This window comes from Trachypithecus francoisi, unplaced genomic scaffold (genome assembly GCF_009764315.1).
Source record: "Trachypithecus francoisi isolate TF-2019V2 unplaced genomic scaffold, Tfra_2.0 Lachesis_group4, whole genome shotgun sequence".
NCBI classification, from domain to species: domain Eukaryota; kingdom Metazoa; phylum Chordata; class Mammalia; order Primates; family Cercopithecidae; genus Trachypithecus; species Trachypithecus francoisi.
In genome coordinates, this window is record NW_022681469.1 from 71,511,470 (window position 1) to 71,522,735 (window position 11,266).

Here is an 11,266-nt window from a genome sequence, read left to right on the forward strand (position 1 = left end):
ACTGGAATACTGTGAAGAAAATGTGGAAGAGGGAGGGGAAAAGATAAAGAGGAAGGGGACCGTTAATAGAAATAGATTTTTTAAATGATTGCATGTGGCAAATGAGATCACACTATGAGTCAAACATGCCTTTGTATCTAGAACACTGCCAGAATTCTCTTTTAATGAGGACCAAGGCATCTCCTGGGGGAATAACTTACCTTAGGCCAGAGTCAAATCCCTCCAGCTTGGTGGAAGATCAGTGCTCGACTTTCAGGATTGGGATGTACACTAATAGTACCCGTGGATCTACCCGTAAAGCCAGCTAAGAAGGCAGCCGCAGAATGAACACTAAAAGGGCTGTTTTCATAAAAATCTGTAAGAGATTTTCCTTTTTTCCTTTACTTTTTATTTTAATGAAAATCTTGGGCATGCTGTGCCACTACATTGACAAAGTGCACCATGAAAAGTGCCCTACTTCATTGGAGAATTCATTATGACTTTGTGGAGCAGAAAGAGTTGGTTCATTGGCAGCAATTTGAGTGGATTTGGTTCGCTGGAGCTATCATGTTAGTGCATCATCAGTGCAGGTGGGGCTGACTGACTTTGACAGTAAAAGGAGGTGGCCCAGTGCCAACAGGGGCAGCAGAGGGGCTACAGGAGTGCCTTCATAGATGCCGCACAGGTGCTGCACACTGTCAAAGTAAATCTCAGGGAAGGGAAGATGGGGCGTCAAACAATAATTGTGAAGATTATGCTCTTGAGCACATGTGTAACACCTTTCAGAGCTCCTGAATTTAGTAGGCAAGGGTGAATTTTGAAAATAGACTGAAAGAGTTAACCATAGTTAAATCTGGGGTGTAGCTTATGAATAGCGTAACATGTAATTTATTGTACAAACAGAGATGCCTTTGAAAATGAAGGGTTTGCTACTAATAATTACACCAAGACAACATATATAAACTATGACTGCCCTGGACAAACTGGAATGCATTGTCACAATATAAGGGACTGTCACCTTCGATTGTTAGTTTTGCCATGCTTGCAGTTTTATTCTAACCATGTACCGTCTTAAAATCAGAAAAATATAAGATATTGTAATTTACAGGAAGAAATAAGAATCGAGTATGAGGGCAAAGATAGCAGCATAAGGTTAGGGTGACATTGTTAGGGTGACCCTAGTCCTCCACCATCAGCCCCCTCCTGACCCCACATCACAGTTTAGAAAATTACATCTGCAAATTATTCAACATCCGCTGGCGACCCCAGAGCAGCCTACCTTCCTTAGCAAGGCCATGCTGTCCCAGCAGTTCTGATGTGCCCTCACTTTAGTTATTTGATTTTCTGCTTTTTCTCTCTGAGATAGTAGCCTTCCAAGGTTCAAAGGGACGTCTGAATGTTAAAGGCCTGGAGGTAAAGTTTACAAAGACAGTGCTTCCTCATCACAGCTGGCCACATCAGTTCTGTCAAAATGCTAATGGTAGGATGTTTCTTTATAAGTAGAGTACCCATGAGATCAAGATCTTAATTTACTTTGTTCCTAATTCACAAAGGGAAGTTGCTTTCTTTTTTAAAACCAAGTTGAGGTTCTGTCTTTAGTAACTTCTTACACGTAGCTGAAAATTTCCATCGCAAAGTGTACTTGTTTTGTTTTAAGCTCTTTCCAAGTGACTTTATAACGTTTTTAACGTTTCGGCATCAGCACTCTTCCTCTGTCCACAGAGCTGGTAAAGACAGAATTATGAACTCTTCTGGCATTGTCCCAGACCACTTTTTGGAGTCTTTATGAGAGAAGAAGTTTGGCAACTCAGCTCCCAGTGCCCACAGGGGTGCAAATGAAGCTGGAGCTGAAGCCGTCTATGAGAGCAGATGGGCTGCCAGTCCAATGACTATAACTCTCATAGCTCCACACAAGTCGAGAAGCAGCTTTTCAGCTGTGACAGGCAAGGCCCAGCAGGGGAAGTAGCTGACTGTCTGGTCTGATTTAAGATCACTGCCAAAAAATTTTCTTCATTAACCTTCACAGTTATCTAAGCTTTATGAAGGCAGGGGTTTTTGTGTTTTGCTTATAGGAGTATGCTCAGGGCCTAGAACAGTGCCTGGGTTATAGTAGGAGCTCAAAAATATTTGTTGAGTAAAAGAATATTTCTTCATCTTCAAAATGTCAAGATGGGATATTAATAATACCTGTATCCAGAATTGATATTCAGCTGATTTCCATTCTGATATACCATTTCAGTGTCACAGGATTGTTGTGATGACTGCATGAATTAAAACATGGAAAGCACTTACAATAAAACCTGACACATATCAAGTGGTTAATAAATGTCAGCTGCCATCAATTTCAAGGCACAGAGGTTGACACCCTGGAAGTTTGGGGAACAATGTAGGATTCCAGCAGGGGGCACTCCTGAGTTCAAGAAGCAATAACTGGTTCCTGCTGAGTCCTACTTGACTATGGGGAAGGACAGTTGCCGATGATGCTGTAGTCCTTGCTTCATGGGCCCAGGCTTACACCTGGCCAGAGGTCATACATTAACCTGCCGTCAATAAATGACATTTATGCCATCTGCACATGGATACTGTTCTCTTAGTGAGGAGATGGCAAAGTTCTGAAAGAATGGATCACAGGGCAGATAAGTTTTGATTATCAGAGCATGGGACAGTGCCCAAGAAGTGATAGCCCAATCCTGCCAGGGTGGGGTGCTTTGGAGGAGAGCGGCTGGGTGGCTAAGAGTGAGTGGAGTGGGGAGCAGGGTGTAAGCAGAATAGGTAGGGGGGCCCTGCCACTAAAATATCTGTTGTGTACCCGGGAATAAAATGTGTTAGAATGATGAGAAGCTCGACAGTATTCTCAGAAGCCTGTTCAACTTAATTGCCCTGTTCCTTTTCCTAAGTAGAAACTTGATCAATTTAGGATACAGTATGTGGTACTCTTTGGTTAGGTTTACATGTACGTAAGAATCAGGTCAATTGTAGAAGGTTAAACTGGATTGGAATGTATAGTATTTGTGCATTTGGTAACAATAATTCTTATACTTCCCATTTGTATAATGCATGATATATATTATATACAGATAATAATCTATATTATATACAGATTATATTATATATAGGTTTCTATATATCATCTACTTTGTTACTATATATAATCTATATACATCACATATAAAATCAATTTTGTTACAATAACTCTGTGAGGTTTATAGGGCCATGTAGTATTAACTCTATTTAACATGTGAAGAAAATAAGGCACAAAGAATAAAGAGGCAAGGATAGTGGTAGAAGCCCCTGGGGATGGGAAATGGCATTTTTGTTAGTGTTCTACTAATTGTCAGAGCAGGGTTTTCTGACTTCAGATTCAAAAAAGATTTTTCTTTTCAACCATACTTGGCTACCCCTCACCCACAGATTAATTGAAAAAGCTTCTGGGCTCCACCAGTTTGCTCCCTATTAAATATACTAATTGAAGAGTGAACTAATTCTATCTCTAAACCAGTCATTCTAGAGGATATACAAGATGACCCACTGAAGTGTTGGAAGAAAATGCTAGGACTTACTTTATATTTTTTGGATGTGTTAAAATGAACATAATTCATTACTGCAGTATACCTTAATACATATATATGCACATATAGCAATACATATGTAGAATTTATAAGTAAGTGTATTTACAAATATTGAGATGCATACTTTTTTTTTTTTTGGCACAGAGCTGCAGTTTCGAGAAAGACTGGCAACCATTGTTCTAAACTGGTAACTACTCTACCTAAAATGTCTGCATTGTTTTTAACTAAGCACACTTCTCCTTTTGTTTTACCTTATGTTTAGTGCAACAGAGTGTGGCAATGGTCTGCTGCACCCAGAATAACAGAAGCTTTGAGTGAGAAAGGCCTGGAGGGATCAATTCGCCTAACCCCTTCATTTGACAGGGGAAGAAACTGAGGCTTACAGGGGTTAAGGGATTTGCCCAAGCTGACAAGTTAAGGTTGAGCTCAACAATATGGGAAATGGATGGAAAATCCAGTTAATGCTTAGCTAGCCATGGTAATGTGTCATGGAGTTGGCTTGCAGAAATTAAATCCGTTAATAATCCCCAAACCTTATTTTAGCCAGAACTTTTAAATGCCTCATCTATCAACCCTTTTTAAAAAGATGATAATGTAATGGTTTTGTTTCTCTGGGCACCCATGAATACTGCATTAAGCAAAAATGTCACACATATAGTGTGCACTGGGTATCTGGTTATAAATACAAATGTGGAGACTACTTATAGCTATATAATTATACACACACACACACACACACACACACCCCAATTAGAAAAAACAATTGCGTTGAAACAAATATACTACCCATCCTGGCATTGTAAAGAATGGAACAAAATTATAATGTTCTCCAATAGGCAAAGTATTACTCACTCAAAATCCACTGAATCGTGAAATACTACCAGTTTTCTTCTAAAGGGAATTTCATCTCAGAATTTAAGACCAGACTAATGCTGCACTATTTATCACATGCTAAATTCTAGTAAGTATTTGATTCTATTTCTGCACTCGCCGTTCTCTTCCATTAATTGAGTCGTGTACTTACTTACCAGTGCCTAGGGGTTTTATTCACTGAAATATTATGGCCAATAAGATTAGTATCCCTTCATCACTCTTAAATCTTATAAAATTTAAACCCCACCACTAGGAAAAATCATTTTGCCTATTCAAAAGCAAAAGAAAACAAAAATGACCAAAAACTACCATCACGAACAAAAAGCATACTGGAGTTATAGGGAAACTCATGAAATTTATAGATTGATTTAGGGAGAATTGATTTTTTAATATTGAGTCAGTTTTTCTCTCAAATAGGATATTTAAATCTTTTAAAATTAGTATATACTTTCCATTTACTCAATTATTTATGTTTCCTTGGCAAATGAAATTTTTGCCTCAGCCTCCTGAGTAGCTGGGACTACAAGTGCGTACCACCACGCCCGGCTAATTTTTTGTGTGTTTTTAGTAGAGATGGGGTTTCACTGTGTTAGCCAGGATGATCTCGATCTCCTGACCTCTTGATCTGCCTGCCTCGACCTCCCAAAGTGCTGCAATTACAGGCATGAGCCACTGCACTGGTCCGAAAGCTGTTGACATTTTTTACAAATCATTCAATCTGTCAATTTATTGAATCTTTCTATTGTTTATAACTAGTTTTTAGTTGATTCTCTTGGGGCTTCCACAGGTACACCCATCTCACTTGTGAATAATGACTATTTTGCCTCTTCCTTTCCAATTTTTATGCTTTTTACTTTGTTCTCTTATGTCCCTGCATTAACTGCTACTAGAGCAATTATTTAATCACTTCAATTATTGATGATGTAGAACTTTTTCCATTCTAATAATGTTGCAGTAAACATTTATTTGCACAGAAATGTTCACTGAAACATTATATGAGAATGGAAAAAAAGAAGTTTGGTCAGTTTGTTTAGATAGATTTCTACAAGTGTAATTTGTTGGGTCGGAAAGAATAATTTAAAAAAGCTTTTAGGACCGGGCGTGGTGGCTCACGCCTGTAATCCCAGCACTCTGGGAGGCCGAGGTGGGTGGATCACCTGAGGTCAGGAGTTCAAGACCAGCCTGGCTAATATGGAGAAACCCTGTCTCTACTAAAAATACAAAAAGTAGCCAGATGCGGTGGCACGTGCCCGTAGTCCCAGCTACTAGGGAGGCTGACGAAGCAGAATCACTTGAATCTGGGAGGCAGAGGTTGCAGTGAGCTGAGATTGTGCCACTGCAGCCCAGCCTGGGCAGCAGAGTGAGACTGTGTCTCAAAAATAAAATGATAAAATAAATAAAGCTTTTAGAACATGTTATATTACTTTTTCATAAGGTTCTCCTGGTGACCATCATCACCTTACTTCCACTATCCACAATCTGAAGGTTCCCAGCACAGTTGCCCTCTTTCTTCTCCTTCATCCAGGCACTTTCTCTTTGCTGTCTACTAAGGGAGGGATTCCCAAGCCCTGAGCCACAGACCAGTAATGGTCCGTGGCCTGTTAGGAACCAGGCTGGACAGCAGGAGGTGAACAGTGGGCAAGCAAGCAAAGTTTCATCTGTATTTACAGCTGCTCCCCGTTGCTCACATTACCACCTGAGCTCCACCTCCTGTGAGATCAGTGGTGGCATTAGATTCTCAGAGAAGCGTGAACCATATTTGAACTGCACCTGTGAGGGATCTAGGTTGCATGCTCCTTAGGAGAATCTAATGCCTGATGATCTGTCACTGTCTCCCATCACTCCCAGGTGGGACCATCTAGTTGCTGGAAAACAAGTTCGGGGCTCCCACTGAGTCTACATTATGGTAAGTTGTATATTTCATTATGTGTTACGATATAATAATAATATAAATAAAGTGCACAATAAATATAATGCACTTGAATCATCCCGAAACCATCCTCCCTACCCCCAATCTGTGGAAAAATTATCTTCCATGAAACCAGTCCCTGTTGCCAAAAAGGAGATATACCTGGGAGATATATACGAGGGAGATACCTGGAAATTCCAAATAAAGCCTCCCTAAATCAAACCAAAATCAAATACAGAAACAAACATCCTTCTCAAGTAACACAATAATCAATTTGGAGGTGAAATTCAATGATTTGGACAGTATTTGCTGTTGGCTCACTCTACTTGTGAATCATCCCAGGCTCCCTTTTGCCCTCATTCTTCACATTGTAAAAGCTACTAAGTCCAGTAGATTATACCACCTTAACTTCTCTCCTACTCTTCCTGTAGTTTCTATCCCCACTGTCACTGCCCTGGTTCAGGAACTCATCCTCTCACACCTAGACCACTATAATATAAACTGATTTGATCACTTCTGCTCAATCCTTTCTTTACTTCTATTCAGGACACTTTAATGGCAGGAAAACTTAGGATGACCACCTTCTATCCATCTAGCTTATTTTTCTCTCCCCACTTACCTACTACCCTCTAGCCTTACCCCACTATTTGCAGTTCCCTGATAACTTGCAATTTCAAAGTCTCTGTGCTTTCAAGTGTGCCATCCAGCTGCAGGAATCTCCTCCTTAGCACCCCAAACCTCCAACAAAATTCTTTTCTACCCTATAAGAGCCAATTCAAGGGCCACCTCCCTGGTGAAACATTTCCCACTCCACCCTTCAACCCCACTCCAAACCTATCATCGGAGGGCTACCCACTGATAGAGTATGATGATATTTCTTGAGGATGTTTTTGCGCCCAGTTGCCAGGGCTCTTACATAAGTGGAACAAAGATTGATGAAAATTGGCAGGGACTGGCTCTTCCTTTTTGGTGAATTGTATTTGTTTAACATGACTTTGGGGTTATTCCATACATATCTATTTCCAACATCAGTATAAACACAGAATTGGCATTGCAGAAGGGGCCTCTAACAAGAGCTGGGGGAGGGATGCTTAAAAGGTAAGAGTTGACTCTGCTGTCTCCCAGCTCTCACATGCCTCAGGGCACTTGCCTTGCTGACTGTTAATGATCACCTTACGCCCTGAAGCACTATGTCGAGAGACCCCCAGTGATTGTTGCAACTTCAGACAAAGCCTCTGGTCCATGTTCCCCCCACCTCCTCTTTTTTTTTTGGTGGGAGAGAGATTCAGAATTTTCGTATGCTAGTTTGATAGAAGGTAAAAGACACCTGGAAAAGAGAGGGTAGTCAGCATATCATCTAATCCAGTGCTTTGCTTCCAGGGAGACCCAAGGAACTAACCAGTACCTCCTGTTTCTAAAGGTCTATGGGAATAAAAACTCTTTGTTCATCCAAGCCAGCACTTTTCAGCCCTCATCGGCAAGGAGTTCCTAGGTCTCACTTCCTATCCCTACATGGTGCTCACCTCCTCATCTCCTCTGTCTCTGTTTCCTATGAACAAGAAGAACAGCTGGTCAGTTGCCTCTAGGGTGACTGGTTTAATATTGCTGGTTTGCTGGGAGTGATAGTGAGCAAGAGTTTTCCCTGAGTAAAGCATGTTGAATGCTAACTAATACCAGAAGAGCCTCCCTCTGATTCATGTTCTGCAAAAGTGGGTGAGGTAAGGGGAGTGGAGAGAGTCTTGAATGTAAATGCAGCACACCCAGTTCCTTGAGGAAATGGGAGGAGTGTTTCCATCACACACCTGGGCAATGAATTTTGCTTCCTACAGCACAGCTGCCCTCTGCGAACCATTCCAAATCAAACCAATTTATTCCAAATTCCACTGCAAGTATCTGTTAATATCTAGTGAGATGTTCAAAGTAAGTTAACCATCTACTAGTTATGGGGGTGCTCTTTTTTTTAATTCATCAAGAAACACAGACAAAACTGCTAACATATGTTTCTGTTGCTAGACCTTAGTCTTATCACAGTTTGAAACTGTAGGAAATCAATTACGTGCTTTGAATTACTCCTCTTCTTGGCACAAAAGCATTTCTTCATTCTTTCGGGGTAGTGAACACTTTGCAACATCTACCACTAACAGCCTGTTAGGATTCTCTGCTAAATTAATGTAGTACAAATAAACCAAACAGAAGGCTGGTGGAATGCTAAACATCTCCTCTTTCCTCTGTTGTGGCCTCCTTGCAGCTTGGGACCATTCTGCCTTGCTGCTGCAACATCTGGACAGCATTCGAGGTTGTTTCTCAAGGACACAAGCGTGCACCTCCGGTGAATTTCAACTTTCAACATCTCTCTGGCTCTAATCTATATTTAATGTTTCATGACTGGTAGTCAAAGAAGCTTCAGCTAAATATCAGGTTGGAATGAAAATGATCCTTGGGAGAACATTTGCTTCCAGCGTGCGCCAGCAAAGTGTCTGTGACAGAGGCTTTCCCCAGAGATTTGTTGCCCATTCTCTTGCAGTAATAATAATTACGCCTTATGATTGCTATGCCCACATAATCAAAGATCGCTTCATCAAATGTGATCCCCAGGGGAAGCTGCCTCTACTCCTAACCGGATGTCAGTCACAGAGAGCAGCACCCTTAGGGATCCCCAATCTTTTGCTTGCCCTTTTCAGTACTGTGTTGTTAGCAATGCGTTTCTTCATATTCTTCTCAATGCAAATGATGTGTAAATCATGCCCTCCAGAAGGCACATGTGGTGAGGGGGAGAGGTTGGGGAGGGAGGTGGGGGCTGGTGTATTCTTCTCCTCCAACCCCCTCCTCAACCTACTACAGGGATTTCTCACATGGAGCATAATTACATCTGTGCCATATGGGCTCATTTATATTCTATTACAGGTTAAGCTAATACGACTCAGAAATATGCTAAAAATACCTCAAAGTATTCTAGAGCTGTCAAAACACTTGTCATTTCTTGCTCACCCGTTTGAGTGCTGGTGTTTTTATTTTTGTTGGGAGATTTGAAGAGCTAAGAAAACATGCTGGTGTGCTGATGTCCAGTCTATAAATACAGTTTAATTTCCTGTACTATTATAATCCTTGGGTTTGCAGGAAAAAAAAAATCTTTCTTTATAATCCTGGAATGGCCCCAAGACATGGGCACTGAAGCCCCTATACTTGTAGATTTTAATTTCCCAAGAGGTAGAAAATACAGATTTCAGATGTGCGGTTTTGTCAGCTTTAGAATATTTCTTGTCTTTGTTTGATGTAATTATTCATTGTGATAGAGAAACACCTGCAGCGGGCTGACATACCATAGAAACGTGCTGCTTGAGTTACTTATGAGAGTTTGTTTGGATGTCAGACAAATCTTGTCAAGATTTTACATGTGGCATGATAATGAGAAGTACAATCTGTAATGAGTAATAAGTTTGACAATGATTTACAAGGGCATGTTGGGTTATTTTTATGCAGTGGTTAAAGTCCATCAGCATACTAATTTCTACCATCAGTTTGGAAAATTGGTAGGTCATGCTTGTGTAGGCTCTTAACCTAATGGCCTGTTTATGTAATTAATTTTTTCATTATTATTACCTTAACGTACTATGGAATTTTAAAAATTAGTCTTGGGAACAGAATAGCAAGGACAGATATTTAACTTTCCCATGCTTGACAAGCAACATTTCCAAGGTTTATAAGGTGCTAATCACATCAGCCATCAGTGAAACACACCATTTAACTGAAAACTAAACTCACACAAAGCCATACTTTTCTTATTTGCTAATAACTGTTCTATGCGATCTGGTTGATAGAGTGGTTAAGACTACCTGGGCTCCAATCTCAATTCTGCCGCTTGCTAGCTTATTATCTCGGCAAATGCCATAATTTTTCTAGTGCTCAGTTCCGCCAACTGTAAAATGAGTCTCATAACCATAGCTATCCCCAAGGGATTGTGGAAAGTATAGAGCAAGATAATATAGTAAATTAGAAGGCACAATGTCTAGCACTTAGTAATCACTTCGTAAGCATTAGTTATCATCACTGGTATTGATTTTGGTTTTAACATAAACAGCTTTTTATATAATTATATGACTCTTTTAATTAAAAAATACATTTTACCAAAATCATGTTAGTTGCACAAACTTCCATTTATGTTAGATTGTGCAGGCCAGAGGTTCTTGACATTTTTGAATCACATAACCAAGTTCTTACTTCATTTAGAATTAGTAGGTATTTCATGACTGGCTTAGGAAGAAATGGAAAAATTCAGTGTTAATGTACCAAAGACAAGTTTTTCTATTTAAAGTATTATTTTGAAATATTTGTACCTTAGGCTTATTCAGAACACAATGTATTTGAACTCCTGCAATTGAAATGTTACATTTAAATAAGAAGGAATTCTAGTTTATAGTGAGCAAATGATTGAGCCAGTAACTTTAGCCAAGTTTTGAAAATTTGTTTCTATAAATCCTTAGTAAAGAATGATTTGAATACTGTGAAGGTAGATGTGTGTGTAACACTCTACTGTAGATACATGTACACACGATAATCTAATTTTGAAGTCTTCATTTAAGTGTTTCTATTCAGCTTCACGACCTTGGGGAGAGTCATGTGCCTTCCTAGTTACAAAATTGGTCTCTAGATCAGGGGTCCCCAAACCCCAGAGCCACACAACAGGAGGGGAGTGGGGGTGAGGAGCCAGTGAGAGAAGTTTCATCTGTTTTTACAGCCACTCCCCATTGCTCACATTACTGTTTGAGCTCCACCTCTTATCAGGTCAGCAGTGGCATTAGATTAGATTCTCATGGGAGTGTGAATCCTGTTGTAAATTGTGCATATGAGGGATCTAGGTTGCATGCCCCTTGTGAGAATCTAATACCTGATGATCTGTCACTGTCTCCCATCACTCCTATCTGGAGTTGCAGGAAAA

At 40.2% G+C, this 11,266-nt stretch overlaps 1 long non-coding RNA gene across 1 annotated transcript; it reads left to right on the plus strand.

Moving 5' to 3' along the window:
* Positions 1 to 3,691: 3,691 nt before the first annotated feature.
* LOC117072636 lies at positions 3,692 to 8,825 on the plus strand. The gene is made up of 3 exons (XR_004432889.1): positions 3,692 to 3,735; positions 6,270 to 6,327; positions 8,579 to 8,825. It is a non-coding gene; the product is annotated as an uncharacterized LOC117072636 (long non-coding RNA).
* The last annotated feature ends 2,441 nt before the right edge of the window (positions 8,826 to 11,266 follow it).